General features: G+C 40.2%; 1 protein-coding gene and 1 pseudogene across 3 annotated transcripts in view; both read left to right on the top strand.

Annotated features, from left to right (window-relative positions):
- Positions 1–24,882, top strand: part of SLC9A9 (solute carrier family 9 member A9) — a 541,542-nt gene that overhangs the window by 280,097 nt on the left and 236,563 nt on the right. The window lies entirely within an intron of this gene.
- LOC118894455 overlaps positions 4,557–24,882 on the top strand; it is a 29,347-nt pseudogene continuing 9,021 nt past the window's right edge.

Genomic DNA, 24,882 nt, shown 5'->3' with positions numbered 1-24,882 from the left:
CCTTGTGAAGAAGTTTAGACTTTAACCTAAAGGTAATGGGAAGTGGCTCTAACAACAGAAATTTATTGTCTTACAGTTCTGGAAGGTAGAAGTCTGAGATCAAGGTATAGGTAGGATTAGTTCCTTCTGAGGGTTCTGAGGGAGAATCTGTTCTATTCCTTGTTTTTACCTTCTGGTGGTTTTCTGACAATCTTTGGTGTTCTTTGGCTTGTAGACACATTACCCTGATCTCTGCCTTCACGTTCACAAGGCATTCTCCCTGTGAGCATGTCTGTCTCTAAATTTACCCTTTTTATAAGGATACCAGTCATACTAGAATAGGGACCCACCCTACTCCAGTATGACCTCATCTCAACTTAACTAATTACATTTTCAAGGACCCTATTTCCAAATAAGGTCAGATCCTGAGGTACTGGGGGTTAGGAATTCAACATATGAATTTAGGACGACATCACTCAGCCCATAACAGGAAGTCATTGAAGTGTCTTAGGTAGAGTAATTTTCAGGTAATTGAAGTTCCATTTTAGAAATATCAACTGACAGACAAGAAGAGCATGGATCAAATGGCATTTGTATCAACTAGCTTGTGCTGTATAACAAGCAACCCCAGTGGCATTTAGCAATAAACACTTATTTATCGTGCATCTGCAGGGCTTAGCTCTTTTGATCTGGGTTGATCTGGGTGGCTTTACTTGTCTCAACTAGGATGATTCACTGTCTGTGGGTTTGGTGGGGCTCTATGCTAGAGTGGGCTTGGCTAGAGCACCTTAACCAGTGCCCTATGTCTGTCATTCTTCTCCTGGCAGAAGAACAAATCCCCGTGTGCCAGTTCATTTCAAGCTTCTGCTTGCATCACATTTCCTAAACATCCTATAGGCAAAGAAAATCACATGGCTGAACCCAGGGTCAAGGGGCTGAGCAGGTCACTAGCTCACAGTGGGAGAGCACTGTAAAGTTACATGACAAGAAACATGGATATAGAAAATTATGAAGAATAGAACCAAATTACTGCAATCTATCCCAAAATGCAAATGGAGGTAGATAGGCTCCTATAATAAGCCCAATGATGCTGAGAACATCTGATGTTGGGGCAGTGGGAGTGGAAAAACACCAAAAAGACATCTAAGCAAACCTGTGATCGGCTAGGAATTCCTAAACAGTTTTCGAAGACTTACCTTAAAGCTCTGTAAAATGGCTATTGTTTTCATCCTTCTCTCTTTGTCATGTCCCAAGCTCAGCTGGACCTGAGCCCATCTCCCACCTACCCAGCAGGGACTCTGCAAGGTCACCCTTATCTCTGCCCATCAGAGGACTCAGAAGATGCACTTACAGACATTTTAAGGAGCCCCAATTTTAAAAAATGAACCAAAAAACTGATACCAATACCTAGAAACTTCCAACACATAGTCTCCTAGGATCCTTTTAATTATGGAGACTACTAGCATTCTCTAGAATTTAAAGGGAAATATCTTGGGCTGGTTTTTCCTGACCTCATATGGTTCTCTGAGCATTTGTATTCTGAAAGGCTGAACTCTGTTTAGGGACTTGCACTTTTAAGTCACGCTATCTAGACCTCTCAGCAGAACTTCAAAGATAACTCATCTCATGGCGAGACAGCAGCCCAGCACCTAGGGGAGACAAAGCCAAAATCAGTGCCCCACAGCCTTCTGTTCTCCTCTGAATGGCTTGACAAGCACTCCCTGATGGGCTGCCAGCATCCATTTTTACAGCAGTCTCCTTTAGGGAAGGAGATTTTTACAAGTTCATTCTTTAACATCCAGATAATTGCATCCCTCCATCTTTGTTCCCCCCATCGTCTTCTTTCCAGGGTGTCTGGTTCATGGTAGGAGCTTAATGAATGTTAATTCCCTTCCCTTCCCTTCTCATACCTTTCTCACATTTTTTCTTTCAGGATCTCTCATTTTCTATTTATTTTTTCTCTCAATATATGCATACATAGCAACTGTGCACATTTATACATGAATATATATGCATACATCTACACACATATTCCCCACTCTAGTATATAGAGTCTGAGGTCACCATTTAAAAAAAAAATGAGATCAAGTCCTTTAATGAACTTCACAGATCAGAAGTCCTTGGCCACATCTGCACCAATGTAGCAAGCAAAGTTTAAACTCCATGTGGGAAACCAATTATAAATTGTAAAGAAAAGCTGAGGCAGGTATTATAGAGATTGCCACTGTTTCCTTTAGAAACGGGCAAAGGTTTAGAAAGTATTATATGACAACACATGGTTACAGAATACATTATCTTCCTCTGCATCTCCCTGAGTTGTGTTCGTTGTCAGTGGGAGAAATAGCCTCTTTGCCCCTGTCCCCAGGACTGTTTAATGGGAGTGAAGGAAGTCAATTAGTGAAGTGTAGGAAAAAATCAATGAAAATCAACTTTGTGTTATAAAATCCTTAGTTATGGGCTTCCCTGGTGGCACAGTGGTTGAGAATCGGCCTGCCAATGCAGGGGACACGGGTTCGAGCCCTGGTCTGGGAAGATCCCACATGCCGCGGAGCAGCTAAGCCCGTGCTCCACAACTACTGAGCAATGAGAAGCCCGCGCACCGCAACGAAGAGTAGCCCCTGCTCACCACAACTAGAGAAAGCCTGTGTGCAGCAAGGAAGGCCCAACTCAACCAAAAATAAATAAATAAATAAATTTATATATATAAAAAAAATCCTTAGGTAATATGATTTACAAAAGAATTTTATTCCTGGACTGTGCCTAGATCAGCTAATGAAATGGCTATATCTGGATACAAAGACTTTTGAGAATTAATATATCCTTTGTAGCTTCAAGAATTAGAGTGCCTTTTTAAAACTGCAGTTTTACATTAAAATATGTTTTGTAACTGATAATGACCATCTAGATGCCGGTGAATTGATTTTCACTCCAAGCCATGAAGAAACATGTTGCATCACTGTGTGTTAGGCACAAAGCAGCATAATAGAGACATTCTGGTGCTATTACCCACCATGAGGATTTCTATTTTCATAGCACAGCACTCTAGTAAAGAGTATATGAACATACGTGGCAACCCTTTCCCTGGACTCAAAGCGGTTTGCTTACTTTAGGGTGTGCACATCTAGCCCTAGAGACAGACAAATACTGCAAGCCCTGGCTCTTGACCTAGAAACTAAGAACCGTTAGAGATGCTCGAGATGGACATCAGCACAGGGCAGTCTGTGAGCCTAGACGTCTCACCCTGAAGCATCCAGAAGACCACATACCGACCTCCTGACCCCACTCACACAAGTCCCGGCCTGCCTCCCAACCCCTTCCTCCCTCATGCCCTCACCCCCTAGGCAGGCCAGGGAGCTGATAATCTGGGCCAGATTCCAGGGTGTTTCCATCAGCTGTCTCTTCCTTGCCTGAGGCTGACTTGCAAAACCATGTACTTCTCTACCATCCTTTTTTTTTTTAAAGATTAAAGGGTATCCTTTAATTTTCCCTCCAAGGTTTTGGGTTTGTTTTTTTTTAATTTATTTTATTCAAGTGTATTTGATTTACAATGTTGTGTTAATTTCTGCTGTACAGCAAAGTGATTCAGTAATACATATATATACATTCTTTTTCATATTCTTTTCCATTATGGTTTATCACAGATCTACCATCCCTTTTAATTAGAATTTCTCCTTCCCTTCCTGCAGTTTCCACCTAAAAATTACTTCCAACAGATACACATGGGTGTATAATGTTAATTTAAATAATTAACATCTATGATGCATTAACATGTACAAAGTACTTATTTAATTTTTACTTACTTCTCTACCTAAGTGGTAGCTCTTCTTATTATCACTGATTACCTTCATTCATTCATGTAATATTTTGTGAGAACCTATTTTGTGCCAGCCACTCTTCAAGGTGCTGGGATACAAGAGTGAATCAAAAAGAATTGCTAGTAGAGGAGTTTGGAGTAATCAAAATAAATAAGCAAAACATACAGAGCATTCACGGTAAGTTATAAGGCCAATGATAAAGCAAGGAAGGGAGGAAGGAGTATGTGTATATGGGAAGGCAGAGTTGCTCCTTTAAACAGGGTGGCCAAGGAAGGCCTCAAAAAGAAGGTGATCCTTGAAAGAAAGAAAAGAGGGAGCTACGTGGACATTTGGGGCAGAGCCATCCAGAAATTGGGAACCACATACACAATGGCACCCTGGGACAGGTGACCAATGTGGCTGAGGTGGAGTGTACCAGGGGAGAGCATGAAAGACAATATCTGAGCAGTGACAAGGGACGGGTCCTGGGAAGCCTGAACAAGGTGGGAAAACACCAGAGGCTTTTAAGTTCAGGTGTGGCATGATACGATTTAAATTTTAAAAGAAGGGAGGTGTCACGTATTAACTGGAGAAGATTGCAAGATAGCACATTTGAGGGACAATCGACAACCAAGTGCTGATTTGTTACATTTGAGATGTGTATTAGTCCACAAAGCAAAGCTGTTGATAGCCAGTTGGACAAAGAATTCTGGAGTTCAGGAGTGAAGTTTAGGCTACAAGTATAATTTTAGAAGTCACCAGGATAGAGATGATATTGAAAACATGAGGCTGGATGAGATCTCTAAGGAAGTACTAGAGGAGAGATCCAAGAACCAAGCTTTGAGGCACTCCAATGGTGGTAAGAAGTCAGGAACCAGCAAAGGAGACCGAGAGGGAGAAGCCAGTAGGGAGAAGGAAAACCAAGAAAGTATGGTGTCCTGGGAGTCAGATGGAGAGTCTCCAGAAGGAGCATGATGAATGGTGTCAAATACTGCTGAAAGGTCAAGTAAGGTGAAGAACATGAATGTCATTGATGACATTGATAAGAACCGTGTTGGTGGAATGTCAGGGTAAAAGCCTGAATGTAATGGGTTCAAGATAGAATGGAAGGAAAGAAATTGGAAACTGTGTGTATAGACGAGTCTTTCAAAGGATGGGGAGCAAAGAAATGAGATGATAGCTGGAGGGAAAAGTGAGGCCGAAAGACAAATCGTTTTATTTTTAAGGTGGGAGAAATAACAGTACTTTTGTATGCTGATGGGAATAATACAGAGTAGAAGACCGTGTGTTAGAGGGTTTGCCGAGACTTATGAGTGGCAGAGGGAAATTTTTAACTTAGATTTTTTGATTTGTAATTCAAACTGTTTTGTCTTTTACTATTCTTTGATTAGTAAATGGGTTTAGTAGCAGTTGGGGGGCTTAACATCATTTATTCAGTAAACCTTGAGTGGATGGATAGATGAATGAGTGAATGAATGAATGAATGTTTGGCTATCTTTATTATCCTTTCAGCTAATTAGTCATTTATCTTATATTTAATTCTGTCATCTTTGAAAGTCTTTCAGTGCATTTTAATTTTTTTATTAAAATATAGATCGAGATGGACATAGATGTTTTCGTGCATTTATTTTTGAAAAGCCGGATTCTTTGCCTAGCATTTATGGGCAAACAATGACATCTTCATTACAGCACATTCTTTCCAGATGCTTATTTTATTTCCATTCCCCCAGATGATATTTTAAGTGTTTATCACCATTGAATGGAAAAGCAGCAATGCAAATCCAAATTTAAATTTCCAATAATAAAAAAAAAAAGACAATGGGAGCCAAATTAGATGTGCTGTGCATGACTTTGTAAAATAAAAATTCAAGAAAAAGAACAGGAATGTGGGGAAATCCAGATGATATGGTGAAAAGAACACTTCAGCGAGAGTCCAGAAAGCTGGAGTTTGTCCATTATCTCTACAACTAATGGTGGGGCCTTGGATAATTAATTTAACCCCTGTGAGCTTCAGTTTTCTCCTTTGTAAAATGAATGATTGAACTATATGACTGGGTTTTAAGGAGGATGCTGTAAACCTAATAATTCTCTGACTTGACATAGAGCATAAAACACGCATCTGGCTCCCTCTTCCAGACTGGGATGGGCAGGGATCACTTGATTACAGTGCAATGCATAGAGATGAGAGGAGCAGTCAAAGTTTGCCATTACTCTTGTTGACAAATCGTTGGGTAGACATTTTAATAAGCTGTCAAATCAAATCCAAGGATGAAGCTGTAGAACATCAAAGTCCTTGATTTATCCTGGGGTGAAAAGTTTCACTGAGGGCTGGATACTTTTTTCTGGAAAAATTCTCTGTTCCTACGTGAGTGATTGTAATGGGTTCTTCAAAGACTGCCTGCTTCTTTGGGGTGGAGAGAACAAAGCTTACATTGCTACCACTCAGTGTCAGGGTCTGACTGAAGGGCTTCCCAGCTTTTCATTTCAAGCATGAACCGAGTGTGGACTAAGCACCACATGGTTGCATGGCAGGCACCATGCTAGAATCCAGGGAGACAAAGGCAAAAAAAAGGCAACCAGGGGACTGAATTGCTCCCTGGAGGCAAGGTGTTCACAGGAAGCTGATTGTGGGTTGGGTGTTTTAGAGATGGCTATAAAGATAATTCGGAGATTATCATGCAGATTTCATGGGAAATGAAAACAAAGAGAAGAGAGTATGCAAAAGCAGAAAACTAAGAATGATCTTGACAAGACCTAGAAACAGAGAGATAGCACACTCTGCCTGGGACTCAGGTTGCCTTGAGGAAGTAGATAGGGGTGGGTTTGGGCTGCTGGTATAGGTTGTGGAGCAGGAAAGGGAAAGGTGTGGGACAGGGTTGAGGATTAAAATGGAGAGGTGAGTTCAGGTGGACATTTTAGTGTCTCACTGTGCTGTTTAGGAGAACTATATTCTATAAGGCTCATACTTGCTTAAGGCTTTTAGACATAGAGATGATGATAATAATCAGATCTGTGCCTTACAAAGATAATGAAGGTAGGATCATGAAGGAAATGACATCAACCCATGACATCAATCTCCCTGCTCACCACACGTCCTTTTGATAAATGCTTACATATGTAACATCTAAATTTATCTTAACCTTCTGTGGCTCTAGGTATACTTTTGTCCTGTATAATCTCTTAGGATGTTGTGGTCTATATGAAAAGTTTATGGAAATTTACCATTTAGTTTTGTCTTGAACTTAGGAGTTGCTGAATTAATAAATAAATGAATGAATGAGTGAATGAATTATGACCTTTAACATTCCAAGATAAAAAATAGAGAGGGGGAACAATGTATACTAATTAATAGTTTTATTTAATTCTGATATGATGCATTAATTTAAATGTAATGAGTTGGATGTACAAAGCAAATGTCTAGGGTAATCTTGAGATACTGAAAGAAAGATCAAGTATAATTCCATTGCTTGTTTCCTGCAGTGTGCCTCTGCCTTATTGATTTGCATTACAGTGGTTTTTGATTATGGTTTTGTGCAATTTTTCTCCATCACTTTTAACAAAAGCAAGCTCGTTCCATCCCAGTTACCTGTTCTGAGGCACAGTGCAGAGAGAAAGTCGGGGGCAACAATGCCCCTGTCTCCCTGGCTTCTGAGAAGTAAGATCAAAGATATCTTCATAAAGCATAGAATTGCCATTTTAAAAAAACTATAATTACATTTCTTTTGTCAAGATTTCTACCACTTTTCTTCTTCCCTTCATTCAAAGTACGTTTAAAAATACCATCCTAGAAGGGTTGAATTCATAAATGATGGCAAAGTGTTTAAATTTCTCCTTAGCTAAGCTGGTGATTCTTTTCAATGAAACTCATTATATTGTATAAAGGACATTTAGTAGTTCAGCTAATAAGTGTTCTCTTTTAAATGCTAATGAGAGTGGAGCTCCCACATAATGGCAAGAACACACTGTACTTTCGGTGCCCAGAAAGAATTATTGTCTGTGAACCCCTAGTTAAGAAGCTGTATGCCACAACCAACTTGGATTATAGTAGGGGCCACAAATGAACATTAGGCACCCTCTGTAATAGGTATCTCCTATATGCCAGGTACTGGGGCCCAGGGAGAAATAAAGCCAAGTAAGACATGAGATGTGCTTTCCCTTGAAAGTTTTTCATGTAAGTTTTTTTCTCTGATAAAGCTGTAACATAATGGTACCGTAACTTCTCGATTAAATTTTAGCTACTCTTTTAACCACACGGCTGTGTTTGTTTATCATAGTATATAATTGCAGTTGAGAATTTTAAGTCATAAAATCTAAGAAGTTCAGAGCAAGGTGGGAATATAAACTTTTAAACCCAGAATTATGTTGGAGGAAACTGAAGCCCAAGGAAGTTCGATGACCTGAGGGGTAGAGTCAGTTCTGCAACCCAGGGGCCAACCTGGGCATAGACCAATGCTCAAGGGATATGCCCTGCAAGCTAAAAATATGCAATACCCACCTTCAAAAAGCAACCTTTGGTGTATTCCTTATCTATTGCTGTGTAACGAATTACCCTAAAATGTATCCGTTAAAACAACAAACTTGTACTATTTCGTATTGTTTTTGAGGGATCAGAGTCTAGGAGCATCAGCTTAGCTGGGTAGTTCTAGCTCAGGGTCTCACATGAGGTTGCAGACAAGCTGCTGGCCACGGCTGCAGTATCTGAAGACTCGACTGGGCCTGTAGGATCCACTCCAACATGGCTCACTCACATAGCCATTGGCAGAAAGCCTCAGTTCTTCACCATGTGCCTTCCATAGGGCTGCTTGGGTGTCCTCATGGTGTGAAGGTAACTTTCCCCCAGAGCAAGTGAAACCGGAAAGAGAGAGAGCAAGAAGAAAGCAGCAATGCCCTTTATTAACTACTCTCTGAAGTCACACACTGTCACTTCTGCCATATTCTGTTTGTTAGAAGCAAGTCACTAAGACCAGTCCACGCTCAGTGGGAGGGGAATTAAGCTCCACCTCTTGAAAGGAGGAGTTTCAAAGAATTGTGAACATATTTTAAAACTACCATGGAGCCTGGTGCCATTTTGGGAAGTGATCTTTTGATTATGGTTTCAATTTCTTATGCGATTGAACACTTAGGTTTTCTGCTTCCTCACTAGCGTGGCTGAGGGAGGTGACACTACAGAGCCATTCTCTCAGCAGTGGAGTTCAGCTGGCAGCAATGCCCACTGGGGCTATGTCAGTAGTGTTGGGGCTACGAATGACTGAGCCACACATTTAGAGGTAATTTGTGAAGTCCTTCCACTGTGGACAGTTTTTTGTAAACTGTTCAACTTTACTTACCGTAAAAGTCAACTTTGCTTTCCTAGTAAACCATCTAGTCTCTCCAGCTTTTCAAAACTTTTAATAACAACAATCGTTGAACACTATTACCTGGCATTATAAATATATATTTCACATAAATTATTCCAATTAAAATTCACCAAAAAATTCATGAGGTAAATAATAATATTAATCATATTTTACAAGCCTTAGAGAAGTTAAAAAGGTCACCCAAAGGATAGAGTTGTGCACCATAACCCATTATTAGTTTCATGTCTTTTTCATATATTTGATTATAGACTTTTCCTGTAGAAAGTGATGTGTATGTATTTTCCCCCTTCTTTAAGTTATGAAACTGCATATGATACTGATCATTTTAAGAAACAGCACTTGGATTTGTTTATCTATTCTACTACCATGTTCTCTAATTCATTCCTTTCTCCTTTTATCACTGTCATTTTCTTCCTCTCCTTAGGCTTCGCTTCTTCCTCCCTGTCCCCTTTGTAGATGACAATGAACCCAAGTAACCCTGTCCTTGCTGACCAACACTCCTCCCTTTTCTCTTCTTTTCCTTTCTCAGCCTTAACACTAACCGGAGACGGCCTTGATAGGTAGAACCAAGAATGACTTTTCTTCTTCCACCAAAGTATCGATGCTGTCACATCTTCTATCCTGTTCACCTCTTTATCTTGTGACAGATATTTTATTCCATTTTGCTGCTGTTGTTTTCCTCTTTCTTCCGGATTCATCAGTACTCCATGTAGCTAAGAGTAATTGAGTATTATTGTTGTTTTCTTCTGCTTCTTCATCCCGATCATAAAAGGCTCTATATCTGAGTCACCTGCCAGGACTGTCTATCTCTACCCAATAGGCAACATTTTGGGGATCCATATTAATTCACCATGACATTTCTTGCCAACAAGATTCAAAGCCTTCTCTTAATTTTTGTCGTATCTTAACCCTAAGAAAGTATACTTACCTCATTCAGCATTTTCTAAAACTTAATTTTTTACTACATTTTCCCCAAAATAATGGCTTTGTATTCTTTACCACTATGTAGAGCTTCAGCCTCTCAGAGAGATGGTCCTCTCGCTGTCTCTTTCTCTCCTGCCCTTTGTCTCAATTTTTTCTCATTTCTTTCACCTTTAGAAAACAAGAAAAAAAAATCGTTATTAATGCTTAAGTATTAACATATAAATATATATGATCCATGTCCTTCTATGTATGAGTCTGATTCACTGCTTAATGGGAAAAATTTATCTGAATAGGTTTTAAGAGATCAGCTGGCCTGGTCCCCATTTTGATGACATTCAAGACAGATGGTTGCTCATTATTACCTTAAAATTTCTAAGGATGGCAATGACATAACCCCCTTGAATAGCCCATTATAGTTTTATCACCATGCTTGACAGGTGCAGGTATGAGGGGCTTCAGTCTCATAATGGCATTTTGGGATGATAAATGGAAATTACTGTAATCTTTCTACTCATTTTAATTAAATTTGATTGATGCAGCACAGAAAACATCAAGGCTGAATACATGCACCAGAGCGTGTGTTTGTTAAAGAATACTGCCAAATTTAAGGATGCCATTTCCTTGATGGTCTTGAAAGATGCAGCAAATGGATTTAATAAAATGTTAAGTCTTTGTGCAATTCCTCCAGAAGAGAAATTGAATTGCTTCTGGAGGCACAGCTCAAAAATACAAAAAATCTCATCAGTGGAGAAATGATACAGAACTCCAAATTACCTGAAAGGAAAATCTAATAAATGAGAATAAGACTTTGGTTTTCGGAAAGTCACTTAATGCAATTGTTCTGGGTTACATTGAGAAAGAACTTGATTGGAGTCAGCAGTGACCAATCTGTTCTTGAGGGACAAGAGAATGTCCTTTATTATGGACTGCTTTAGCAGTGAACACCCAAATAACAAGCTATTCCTGATGTATTTTTCCATTGGTTCCAAGATGTTAAAAATTATGCTTGAAAACATACTTCTTTTCCCTTTTCGTACTGTGCCTTGCTCCATTCCAATTAAATTTTCAAGGACAAACTAGAGGGGCAAAGATGCCTGATGGAAAAATAAAGGAATTCTTCTGTTGAGAAAGAATGTCTAATCTTTTCTGTCATTTTTGGTAACTGAATTCACACAACTCTTCTCTTCCCCAGAGATCTGTGGAAATGTGGTCCTTGGGACTCAGATCTGGAAAAAATGTTATTTTGGGTTTCTAGGACAATGACTTCAGACCTCAGCACTAGTCATCCTCTGACTTGCTTTTCTTGTCTAAAGATGCTGCTCTGATGATAGCACAGGGGCCTACAACACAGGGCCGAGGTAGAAGATCTCTTGGCCAACTAGCAACAGACAGGCAGAGAAGGGCTCCAGGTAGCACGTGGGATGAGATGAGAACCAGCCGAGTTTCACTATTCTGAGTTCTGACATAGCAGGTTTCTGGAGAGTTACTGTGAAGTTCTATGAGCAGCCTCTGGGTTCTTTCCTAGGGTCACAAGGCGAACTATATCTTAACTGTTTATTCCTTCTGCAGGTGTTCCCAATGGTGGTTTGTAGTCTAGTGTCATAATGATTCAATTTTATGACACTGCCTGTACTCAGTTCTGGCATAAATTAATGATTTACACCACCCTCTTAGGGAAAACACCGCCATTCTTCCCCTTTGTGCTGACTTATTGTTCGGTTTTTGGCTTGCTTTTATAGTACCAAGTGGGGGCAGGTAGTCTACAGGGGTCTTTTGCTTCATCCAACTTTATTAGAGTCAAAAGAGTTTGAAACCATCTAACCTTCCAGGGAAAAGTAGTCTGATTTTAAAGGAACATTTCTGGCTTGTTTGGCCCTACTGAATGTTTCGTGTAATGGCTGGACTGTTGCTAGGTCTCAGATACACTGGCCTGTGGAATAAACCACCATTCCTTAAGGGTCTTCCCTATGTTCTGGGCAAAAAAATACCTTATTAAAGGCTCCAGAGTGTTCCCAGGCACTAATACAGGCATCTAGCCCTAGTTTCTGATTTGTCCAAGGTCCAGACAACCCAAGGGAAGGAGCTTGAATTTTATCCCTGATTGGGCTTCAGGCATGTAGTGATATATGTATGAGGAAGGGGTTAATGACAGAAGCCAGACACAGAGAGGAATAACCAAACCCTTAAGCGAGAAATTCCTATAAATGGGAAGGGGTCTAGTACAGCCCTGAGGGTCAGCACCTTTTTGTGGGACTTTGTGAGAATGGACGTGGCCCTCCTAATCCACCCACCTGCTGGCCTGCCTATACTCTGAGGACGAGAGCACTAATTGGTAAAATGGGGAGAGGGGGAGGCAGCATTGTGTCCCTGCTGGGACCCTCCTCTCTTCCCAGAATGCTGGCTGGTAAACTAGAAAGAATTTAAGTGGGTGTCCAAATACCTCTACTAAGGGACCACCTCTAAAAGAACTGGACACAAGGAAAAGAAGTTGGAGGGAGAGATAAGTGGCAAAGACCAGGAGGCAGGTAGAAATAGAGCTTCAGGTGCTGGTGGCAAAAATAACAGGTGCCCGCAGGAATGAGGCTGTCCTAGAATTGCAGGCAGCCGGCAGCTGCAGTGCAGGCGGCATGGAGAGCGCGGCCAGCAGCTCGGAGCACAGCGAGAGTAGGTGGGCGCAGGTAGCAGGGCTGTGTCTGAGCCGAGCAAGCACGTGGGCAGCTGGAGCTGAGGCGCGGCAAGTTCCAGACTCTGGTCATATGTGCACACCCCCCCCCCCCGCCCCCCCCCCCCGCCCCGCACCGTGCCCTCCTCCTGAAAGCCCTCAGGGCAGGCGTTCTCAACCCTGGACTCTCTTACAATGACTGAGGAGCTTTTACAAATCCCAGATGCCTAGGAACCCTGATTGAGTTACTCTATGGTAGGGCCTGGGCTGCAATATTTTTTTTTTTTTTTAACTCTACCTAAGTGATTCTAATGAGGAACCAAAGCTGGGACTCTAGAAAGACACTGGACGGGGAAGGGCTGGGGTTCTGTCATTTGACAGGTGGGGTTTTGATCCAGCAGATAGAAGCCAAACTGTCCAGGGGACTTCACGTGGGGTGGGAACTGCACGCCGGTGGGCTTGAGGCCCTTCTCCGACCAGGCTGCACACTGGAATTACCCAGGAGTTGTGCCCGGTGCCTCCCCCAGGGATTCTGATTTAATTGGCATGGGGTGGGATGGACCAGGCAGCAGAGCTCTTTAAATCTCCTTGGGTGGCTTTAATGTACAGCAGCGCTTGAGAGCCAGTGACTTGGGGGACATTAACATCACTCATGAGGTTCCCCTTTGGGATTCCCATAAACATTCAAGAGAAAAGGAGACTCTGGAAGGGATTTTACATTCTGTGTAAGTAGGTGGAGGTTCAGAGCCATCAGGATTTAGATGTTTGTACAAATGCCTTTATATTTGCAGTCAGGATGTTTCAGGGACATTACCCGGATAAGTATTTCCACGGTTCTTAGATCTGGGAAGGCAGTCAAACTGACAAACCGAAGAGAACAGTTGACAGACCCCCTCGTAGGGTGACTTGCTCACCTGTCTGAAGCAGACAAATGGAGGTTTCACTTTAAAAGTCACAGATTCACTGTAGTGATCACAGCGTGCAAAACTGTTGCACTACATAAAAAATGGTACTTCAACTAGAATGAGCTATTTAAGGGTATTTATTTTCACTACTTTCATCTTTAACTTGGGAGAATGCAGATTTGATTAATATTTATTGAATATCTAATAGGTGCCAGTCACTGTCTAAGGTGGTTTACTGAAAATTAGTATATTTAATCTTCATGACAACGACTGGTCAGTTAGGTCTTAAGAGCAGCTATTTTACTGAGGAGGAAACTGGCACACAGAGAGCTAACTCATCACACAACAAATAGACCTGGATGGGTTTAGGACAGATTCCAAGTTCAGGTTTTTTTTCCCACCTCACCAAGCTGCTTTTCTTCCACCTCTACTTATTGACTTAAAAGTATCCCAAAGTTTAACTTTCATTTCCAGTTTTAGTTTCATAGGAACATTTATTTGTGATGAATTTCATGAAATACCTTTGGAAAGTTGCTAAGTATATGATCCATATGAATCTAGACTTACCTACAGTATCCCATACTATAGATAATTCTACGATAGAGAATTTTTTCCACCTAAAATTATTTGAAGCCTCAATAAATAATATCTTTTTAGAGTCAATACTCTTGAGAATGTTGAAATCAAATCTCCAATGTCTTCAGCTAAGGAGGTGGTATTCTTAAATGACAGTGATTCTAATTACTGTACTCTACCATGTATGAATTGAGAGAAAATTTGCCATGTCTATTTCTCAGAAGCTATGGCTAAGGCACACTTTGATAATTTTCAGAACTGTACAAAAGAAAGTTCAATGTTTTCTATATGATGAGGTAGATGTGTAAAGAAGAATCAAACGTGTGTTTAAAGTTATAATCTATGTGCAATTATTGTACATGTTTAAGAATTTTAGATCCCCAAAGAGGGATCTAACCCATGCCCTCTGCATTGGACGCACGAGTCTTAACCACTGGACCACCAGGGAAGTCCCAAGAATTTTAGATTCTTTAACATTCTCAAGAGCTTTCATCTTAGAACACCTTATTCTATTCACTGAATCCTTCCCCGACAAAGAACACATTTGTGTCATAAGTTATCAGTACTCTGAAAGCTCATATCACCATAAGGAACATACTCAACTACTTGGAAATAGATAGAAAAAAAATGCTGTTTCCAAAAGCGTATATTAGTACTTAATTTCAAGCAATTTACACCATGTTTTTCAGAGTTAAGCAAAATTTTAAAAATGTAAATTCATTGACAATGTTCAACTGGACATGAAAATAAAACACCCAGGTATCACTGGCAGAAAGTGATAGGACTGAAGCTGACTCCAGGTTCTGCTTCTAACATGAATTTTTTGTTCAGGAACAGTATGTGCTAGTGGATTTTGTGATGTAGAAACTTCTATGACAGAACACTAAAGTCTTCTAAGCTGCCTTAAGACTTGCTCCAATCTCTATGTTCGTCAGTATCTTAATTTTACTTTGACTTGAATGTATATATTCTATGCTTTTAAGTGATTGATTCTTTCCTAAGTGTTTTCCTTGGTTGTGATTTATTATGATGATTTAAGTGGTAACCTACAGGAGATCTTCAGATCTGCTTTTAAAAGAGAGATGATTTCATTTCTATTGTTCATCCGAATATTCTAATGATTTAACGATTTATGCAATCAAAGCTTCTTTTTCTATCATTTTTTAAAAGGCCTCCCTCAACCTAGAAATTCCATTTGAAAAGAAAATGCTTTTTGATTTTAAATTGCAACAGAAGCTTCAGCTTATGCCACAGAACACAAAAGTGACTTTTTTAAGCCTTTTTTTTTTTAAGTAAAATGTTAGTTGTACCATTAGTTTCCCAATGACTTAAGGGTTGCAGTTCAAAGAAAACCTCATGCCAAACTTATTTATTCCAAATATGTTTTTCTGATCCCACTGTCCAGCATCCCAGCTCTTCCACCAGTTTCCAAATGTCAAGCCAAGCAACCACCAGGGTTGATAAAGAAACACTTAAATCTACCCTGCTGGTCAGCACAAAAGACTCAGAGGGATGCCAGGACCCCTAGCTCCGCCCTGGGAGTAAACCCAAGCTCTGTGGACCAAAAGAGTCTGGGGTCCGTAAATAAACCCATGATCTTTAACGTGAACAAATGATCCCCCTGCTAAAACATGCCCAGCACCTGCATCCAAAACACATCATTGCCTGACCCTGGGGGAGTAGTTCCAGGGTTCTGGGAGAGGTGCCCAAATGCAGTGGGCTCCTGGAGAAATCTGTTACCACAGGAATACTGAGAAATCCAGTTAAAAAATTCACATTTTACGGTCAGTCAACTTCAAAAAGTCACGCTTTACCTTTCAAACTTTGAACTAGGTGAACAGAGAGATGATTTGATTTGTGGTTCTGCTGCACAGAAGTTACACATCATTTAAAAAAATTTTTTAGAATTTATTTTCAAGTGTTTAAAAGCACCAATAAATTATTTTTGTGTTTTATTGACTTTCAGATTTACTTGATTCTTGAAACATTATTCTTTTAATTACTATGAGCTGGTCTTTAGTTTCAAAGTATCATCTGACAACTGATTTAATTTTCAATGTGTAAGATATGGGCTTTCTTCCCACAAACATAACAGTTTGGGTTTTTTTTTAAGTGAAATCTGGGCAAGATAATTATTACACTCAGTTTTTACCATATGAAATCTTTAATAAGAAAAGCTTTTTGCTATAGCTTTGTGAATTGTTCCAACTTGCAATATATAACTCAATTTATTCGTAGATGCTTATGTTAAAAATTGCATTATATTTTAGACAATAGGTTAGGTGGACTAAACCCAACATTTATTGCTTTACAGGAGAGATCTACGCTATTATTTTTTGAAAAATATGCATAATAGCTCTTCACAAATGTTCACCTCATTAAAAAAGAAATGCCATTTCACTTTAACTACAAAGACCTTTCCTTGACAAAGGCACGTTGGCTACAATGGTCTGTTTGAATTATTTTTCTCTCTCTCTCAGATACATTTTTAACATACCTCTACCTCCAGATGATTCGAAGATATATGATATTTAAAGATGTAGGGTTTTTTTCATGGTTATGCATCAGTAACACAACAAAGGTCAGCTTTGCTATGTTTTGCATGTGGTATGCTCATATATCTGACTACTTCTACCTGTTTAGCCTCACTTACTGCACTTTCCCAGATTTCAGTGTGTTTGTCCTTTTCAAAGCATCCTCTGCTGGGTTAGAGCCATGACTTATTGAATTATTAACACCTGCACAATGCCTCCCAGAAGCGAGAGAATACAAGTACTGAATTATACTGTGTGTCTCCAAGTCAGTCTTCACACAACCTTGGCATCTGGGAAGCAGGGAAGGTAGGGCAATTGACACTGGACATGGGAGACCTGGGCTCTCGGCCTGGGTCTGCTCATGCACTTGTGGTATCTCCCTACACCAAAGATTCTTTCTTTTACTTTTTACTATTTTTTAACTTACTATGTCATGGGCAATGTTCCAGGCCACGATATAGATATCCTTCATTAAAATGAGGCTTGTGGATATATGCTGAGTAACAATTACCTAGATCATTTGGTCTTGTTTTTTCCTACCATTTCTCATCATCTACACCCACATTTTGTATTTTATAGAGAGTTAAGCTATAAAGAGGAAATGAGAAGGAACCCAGTGAAGGAAGGTTTGCATAGACTGCCTCTTTTCTAAAGATTTTTCAGACAAGCTTCCCACATGTCATCTCCTCCCTGGTTTACTGCACTTCCAGCAGGAGGACGGACTGTGGACCACTTGTGGTGTGGGTTCTTTCATTCCCTCATCTGAGTCCCAATCCCCAAGGACAAGAAAAGGAGCCCTTGCTACTCTTTTGAAGAGAATCAAATAAGTTAAACTCAGCTGAATCCACTGTGGGCTCAGGAGAGTCCAGAGCAGAACTCTCAGGAAAGAGGAAGTTTGGGGATTGCAGTTTGCTTTCCTTGCCAAGAGAGCATTCAAAAATCTCAAGAGGTCGGTGAGGCCAGGATACCCAAAAGGAGGCCTGAGGGGGTGAATCAGGTTCATTCATGAATGGGGATAATGATAGCTTCTACTTCACGGCATCAGAATCTGTAACAGAGTTCACCAAATAGCTGTTGACAAATGAATAGAATTGTGGTGAGGATTAAATAAGTTTTCACACACTCATTTTTACAGCGTTTGTGGCACTTATATGCATGTTAGGTTTGGTTTTGGTTATTTTGTTTTTGTTTTGTTTTATTTGTTTTCTGAGTGCTAGAATTAGGACTCATAATTACACCTTGCAGTTCAAGCTTCTGATCTGTAATAGAATTATCTTATTCCATGAAGTCAAATTTAAAATGCTAAAAGAAGCTCAGTTGACATAGGCAAATGATGGATCACATTATAGCAATTTTTCAATGAATTTAGGTAGAGTAGCAACCAATCTGAAGCTGGTTAGATCAGAAAACAGGTAGTGGGGAACGCATGTCTTGACAGAGCAGTGAGAGGCCATGTCTGCCCTTTAGCTGCCTGATTCTTGTCTCTCTTTGCTGTGTGCTGCAACAACTATTTGGATAGTGTTTTCAAGACTTCTGACAGACTTGAGAAAATGCATGGGCATTTTTCCATCTGATCAGTAAGGGAAAACCTTGACCAGATAAAATAACTTGGATATTCTACCAACCATGATAATTCAGTTGCTTAGGTGCCACATCTTGTTTATTAGCCACAAACCTCTCCATTCCTCAAAGGCAGGTATTCCTTCCCTTCTGCTTGCACAGTGTGTGTCACAGACTCAATAAATGCAGGCTGAAATAAACCATAAAGCTTAAACGAGGCTGCAGCTGCCTTCCAGGCTCTAAGAACAGGTGATACTCAGGCTAGACTCTTGGCAAGCACGACCCCAGATTTCTCATTCTCACTCCTCCATCCTGGAGTCATGGGGGGTGGTATCCCTTCCTCCCATCATAAATTTAAAACGAAGTAAGGCACTCCTTGGACAGACTTTTCTTTTGAGAAATTAGCTAAAAATACAGCATCAGATATAATGTCCAATTTTTTTAGGCTTCCATTTGTGAATTCTTCACTTTTTAATATATATCAACTACTTTATACTTTATAAATACTATACAAATTTATATAAATATCAAATACTTTATATAAATCTCAGTCTCTCCCTTGAAGCCAGTAACCATTCATAGGTCACAGAGTCCTTGGAATTGAAAGCTACGACTTCTATTTTCTTCTCTGTTAAAATGTACTTCGAGTTTTCTTAAGAGTTAAAAATCCCTGCTCTAGTGTGTTCAGTTCATCCAATATATAAAACTATCCAACAAAACAGTGTTGGATCCTTCCAAAATCCACTCACAGATCCTTTTATGGGATGACATTCCCCAAACAAAACTTCATAATGCCCTTGTTTTATCCAAACCCCTAGAGAGGATTACATATCAAAAACAATTAAAATTTTTTAGTAGAAATGGGGCCAAAATGCTTCAGATGAATAAGAAATCCTCTAGGTCTTTTCCAAAAGCCAATGAACTTGGACTTTTTCTCCCTCCTGTGTTTTTATAAAAAACAATTCTTTTAAGTTTAACTTATGTTTTTCTTAACTATCTCAGTGTTGTGGTTTAGGCCATGGAAGGTTGACTTCCTTCCAGAAAGGCATTTCCCACCCTGGAGTGAGATACTGTGATTGTTGCTCCAGAGGCTTCTGGATCTGAACCTCAACGAGTTAGGTTCCCCCAAGGGTCACTGCACCCTGTTCAGACGCTCTCTCTCCTCCCACCATGGCCCTGGCTCTCTCCTCATCTTTAGGATGCACATGTTCTCCTTCAGGCTTTTTTTCTTTTCCTTTCAAGTTAATGCTCTTTCTGGCTCTATATTTCCATTGTTTCATGTTGTTGATTTTCCCCACTTATGAATCATGAAGATTAACCAAAGTAAAGTCCTGATTTACCACATAGTAAATACTCAAGAAATCTTTGTTGCCTTTTATTTCTTTTAAGCTAAAGGCACAAGTTAAAGTATAGAAGGCACCTTCTTCTCCTTACCCACTCCTAGCCATGTTAGGACTTTTTACTATGTTGGACCATATGAAACTGTGGCTATTTGATGTTTTCAACTACAGAAATGGCAATTTCGTATGATTCAACTAATACCATGCTGCTAAGCAGCTGGGCATTCTGTTTGCAAAGAGTTCCCACACTCATTACTAGGTGACCAACCAATGGTCCTGGTTAGCCCAGCACGGAGGGGCTCCCAGGGTGTGAGATTTCAGTGCTACAACAGGAAAAGACCCCAGCAAACTGAGACTAGTTGGTCACCCTAGTCAGTACACTACAGTCAAATTCTGCTTTCTGTGATTTCTTATTTCCTAAATGTGTAAAGAAAAAAATGTCCAAATTTATCAGAAAAATATAATCATCAGTTAGAGTTATTGAAGACCCACCATGTGCAGACACCTCAGTTAATTTGTTTAATCCTTCCAATAATTCTATGAGGTAGGAACTCTTCTTATCTCCATTTTACCAGTGGGTAAAAGGAGGCACAGAAAAGCAAAGTTGCCTGAGTGGGGTCACAGAACCTGCAGTGGTGGAGCAGGGAGCTGAGCCCAAAGAATATGAACCCAAAGTTAGTGCTCAAAGGAGAAATATTCACTTCTCCCTTCCTTGGGTGTCTATGGTTTCTGCAAAGTCTGCCGATGAAAGTGGTTTCTGAGGGAAAGGAATGGATATAGTTTTCTCCATCCCTCTCCGGCATTAGTCTTCTTTTTTTCCCTCCCACTTCCATGCCCTGGATATTTACTTTCATTACAACCACTTAGCCTTGGTCATGCCACTGCCTAGCCCCAACCTGGTGGCATTCTCGTCACCTTGTCCCAGGTGCACATGCCCGGCTCTTAACATGAGGTGCCACTCTCTGTCCTCTAAGCCTGTCCCTCCCCTCTGCCTGGACCACCACTCCCTGCAAAACAGTTTCATATGTGGCCCATACCACCCCTTGGCTCTGCTCCCACTACTAAGGGGCAGAGAGGAGGAGGGCTAAGCATCAGGAGATGGGCCTGGTGCTAGATCTTGGAGAGGGTTGAGCCTTAAAAGTCATGCTAAGCAGTTTGGCTTTTATTTGACAGACAGTTAGGAGCCAGCTAAAGTTGATGGGCAATGGCAGGAGCACACTGTGTTTTAGAAAGATAAGTCAGAAGGTGGGCTGGGGCAGGGAGTCTCTAGGATTGCTTTCATCATATGAGAGCCGGCAAATTCTGATGCGATAGCGCTCAGCGTATACTGTGTGGCACCAAGACAACTAGTCAATTAGATGAAAACAATCATCCTAATCCAGTTACATCAGCCTTGTGACCATGTTCCCTGATTTTCACTCTCCTGAACCGATAGAAAATGCTAACAATGAAAAGACACAAGTTGTCAAGTTTTGTCAAGTGTCAATTAAATACTTTTCACTGTACTGGATCCTACTGTGCTCCAATACGGCTAATATGTTTAATTAAAATGATAGTGTATTAATCTTATGTTAAGGCGTAAAAAGGAACGCCAGAACATATTTCATGCTATCTATGAAAAATGCTGAAAAGCAAAAACAAAAATGAAAATGTTAAATCTGTGAAGGGGAAACAGGTCATCACTGTTCTGGGTATATTTTTGTGCATTCCAAGTAGATTTGCCTAAAACTGCATGGAAGGAGTTTCAGAACTGGAAATGTAAAAACCTACTTTAAAATAAGAAAACATCTCCCCAAATAACCCTGGTCCCTAATACGGGGTAGATCTGCTTGAAATGAATGCAACAATTGTCCACGTCCGCGTCCATAGTTCCGCGAGGGTGCCCAAGCCCCTCACCGCACAGGAAGCTTGATATATATTTCAACACATAAGATAGCATATACTTTGCACTGAGACTTCCTTGCTAAGTTCAAGATCCTTACAATGGCTGCCAACTCCTAATATTTCAAAGACTGTCTACATTAATATCTTTCAAAGCCCCAAACCTTGGCAAGGAACAAAAATTGTTTTTGAATCTGCTTCAAGAATTAATATTAGAGAATAGGAGGTTTTCCTCTCAGCAAATTGAAGCTGAATAAATTGTTCTGTCTCCTTAGAAATGGAACTGATTGCTGGAGGTGAGCACAGCTGCGAGGGGGCAGTATGCAGTGCTGGGGAGGGGCGTGTGTGGGCTCAGAGGGGCCTTTGTTCTCTTAAATTATTGGCAGATCCGTTTCTTTAAACCCAGTGTAGATGCTAAAATACAGGAAGTAAGTATATTAGCTTGGAGTTACATTAAAGGCAGCTGGAACCTGCTGGACGATTACTGCCTGTTTTCTTTGATTACTGCGTGCCCACAGGGCAGCCTCCTCCCAAGCATTTCTGGGCGGCTGCTCACGTCCTCGCCACCATGACAGGTGAATTGAAACAATCCTGTGTAGACCTGCATTCGGGCTATTCCTTGGAACAAGACAACAAGCCCAAGAGACTTTTCCTTGTGGCGCTTCTGGCGACTGCTTTGTCACTCCCTGCCCCATACAAGCAGGGATTCTGTGGTTTGATGGTTTGCTGTCGTTCCCCCTGTGGACTTAAAAGACCCAGACTTCAAAGGCACCTGCCAAAAGCTTTTGGTAATGGCTTTGACTCTGTTATTTTTTCTATTTATAAAAATAACATAATTCTTGTAGTATACCAGTAAATATAAAACAGAATAATGAGAGTAAAAGAAAATCTTACTGCCTAAAAGCAACCACTGTAACTGCTAATACTTTGGCTTTTTTTTTTTTTTTGCTGATCTGTTGCAAACTGCTTTTCTTTCAAATCATCACTTCTCTTTGTCTTTTAGAATATCATTGTATTTCCAAAGAACCAACACAGTTTCTCCATTCCTGATCAGAACAACTAATAGGTATTTTATTTACCCACAATTCCAGGATTTACAAATGTATGCTAAGAATTCATTGCATATTACCTGAACTTGGCATTTTTTTCTGCTAGTCTTTCTTAGCTATTTTAATTTAGTCAGGAATAAACTGTGTGTGTACAATTTTGTATCCTGCACCATCTACTTGACAGTTAACAAACTAAGCATCTCCCATTAATTCTAAGTCTTCTTTGTTTTGTCATTACTGGCCAAATAGATGTATCTAGATCCATCTACTTTTCTTCTCTCACAACCTGTGGATTTTTATCATTTCATTCTTTCTTATTTATATATCAGATTAAATCAGATGCCACAACAATTTGTTGACACCATCTAAGTGAAAGGGTATGTTTTAAAGGGATAAAATTGTTCTTCATTACAGACCCAGAAATATGCTCTTAAGGTTGTAATGACGTTTGAATGCTAATTCCTAAAGTAAAAGAAGAAATGGTTCCCCAAGAGACTCACAGAGCAAAGAGAAGACGGTAGGGAGATTTGAAGGACGAGATTCATATGCTACTTCAGCATTCTAGAGAGAGCATCCGTCACTAAGCTGACAGAGCCAGGGTCCTTACTTGTCACTTGCTGTGTGATCTTAAATATGTCACTCAACAATCTGAGCCACAGAGGCTTCCTCTGGGAAATGGGAGAAATAATACTTACCTCACGCAGGGACACTAGCATATAATCGACGCTTGTTGGAACTCTGTCCTTACTATGCAAGATGAGGTCTTTTTCATAATGGATTTGTGTGAATTTAAACAATATAAAAATAGAGAAATGACATTTTCAAAAGCCTTAAAAATATAAGAACCAGTTCCTTAACTGCATCCTCCTTTAGCTAGCATTTTTTAGAACAGGTAGCCATATTTTGCCTAGGCTGACAATTTCTTTTGACATCTGTATAGCATTCAGTATACTTTGTTCATCTTGGTTGAGTACGGATATAGATCTCAAGAAATCTAATTCCATTAATTGGTCATAATGATGGGCACTCTGGAAACCCAAACGATTAGTATAGGTAGAATTCTATGGTCTTGTTTCAAAAAATATATGCAAAAACTGATTTTAGTACAGTCAAGCATTTTCGAAACAACTATATACGTATGAAGAAACAATGTGGCCACCACACATTCTTCCCTGATTATTAAAGCTGATCCACTTTCTCCTCTTTCTGCACATTCTCCAATCCCATGCCACCCTTGCCTTCAGCTTGACTGTGATACCTGAGACTATTAGTTGGATGGGGAATCTATTAACCTTGATCCCTCATCTCAGTTCAGCCTCTATCCTTTTCCTCTCCTGTGAGAGCAGGGACTTGGATCTCCTCAGGGACTTGGGTCATCTTCTTCCCCCCTGTGTCTTCAACCTCTCCATCCCTTCTAGCTATTTCTCCTCAGCACAGTGTTTTTCACCATAGACAACAGATACATTCTTCAATCCACCTCTTTACTTGGTTCCTCTGAGACAGTCAGTCCTCTCCTGATCTTCCTCCTCCTTTCTGGTCTTCCCTTTTCAGTCTTGCGTCTGCTCTGCTAAGGCATCCATTCCCTGGACCACCCAGGGAATTCCCTAGTGGTCCAGTGGTTAGGACCTGGCACTTTCACTGCTGTGGGCCCAGGGTTCCATCTCTGGTCGGGGAGCTCAGATCCCGCAAGCCACATGGTGAGACCAAAAAAAGAAGAAAAAAAAAAAGGACCCCCAATATCATGTCCTTTCAGCATATCAAAGAAATGTAACATTATTGTTAGATTTCATTGTTTGACTTGGGTAAAGGAGACATCTATATTCAACTCTTTCTTCTTTTTACATAGCTTATGTGGCAGAAGTAAAAATAAATATATGTACCATAAATATTTTGTTTCTTTCTCATTACCTTCTTACCTTAGATATACACAATACACACAATCTTGTCATGATTGGTTGTCTTTCAACGATTAATAATTGAAAATCCCTATGTGCTAGACATTGAGGGGATTACAGAAAAATATAATGATAACAGTTACCCTTCATTGAGCCCCTCATGTTTGCTGGAAGGTTTACATAACAACAGTGTTGCACAGTAGGTATTAAATTCTCCAATTCTACATGGAATAATGTTGAGGCTTCAAGTTTTCAAGTTCACACAGCTTGCAACCAAAGAGCTGGGATTCAAGCTGTGTCTTTATAACTCAACACTTTCTTTTTATGACTCGACATTAAGTATAACAGTTCCTAAGAGGTACAATTTATTAGGAGGGGTGATTACTGGGGTTAGCTATGAGTTTTGATAAAATTAATTATATGGGT

The sequence above is a fragment of the Balaenoptera musculus genome, chromosome 4 (assembly GCF_009873245.2).
Source record: "Balaenoptera musculus isolate JJ_BM4_2016_0621 chromosome 4, mBalMus1.pri.v3, whole genome shotgun sequence".
Taxonomy (NCBI): domain Eukaryota; kingdom Metazoa; phylum Chordata; class Mammalia; order Artiodactyla; family Balaenopteridae; genus Balaenoptera; species Balaenoptera musculus.
The sequence above is the reverse complement of the archived record's forward strand: the minus strand, read 5'-3'. Positions and strand labels throughout refer to the sequence as shown.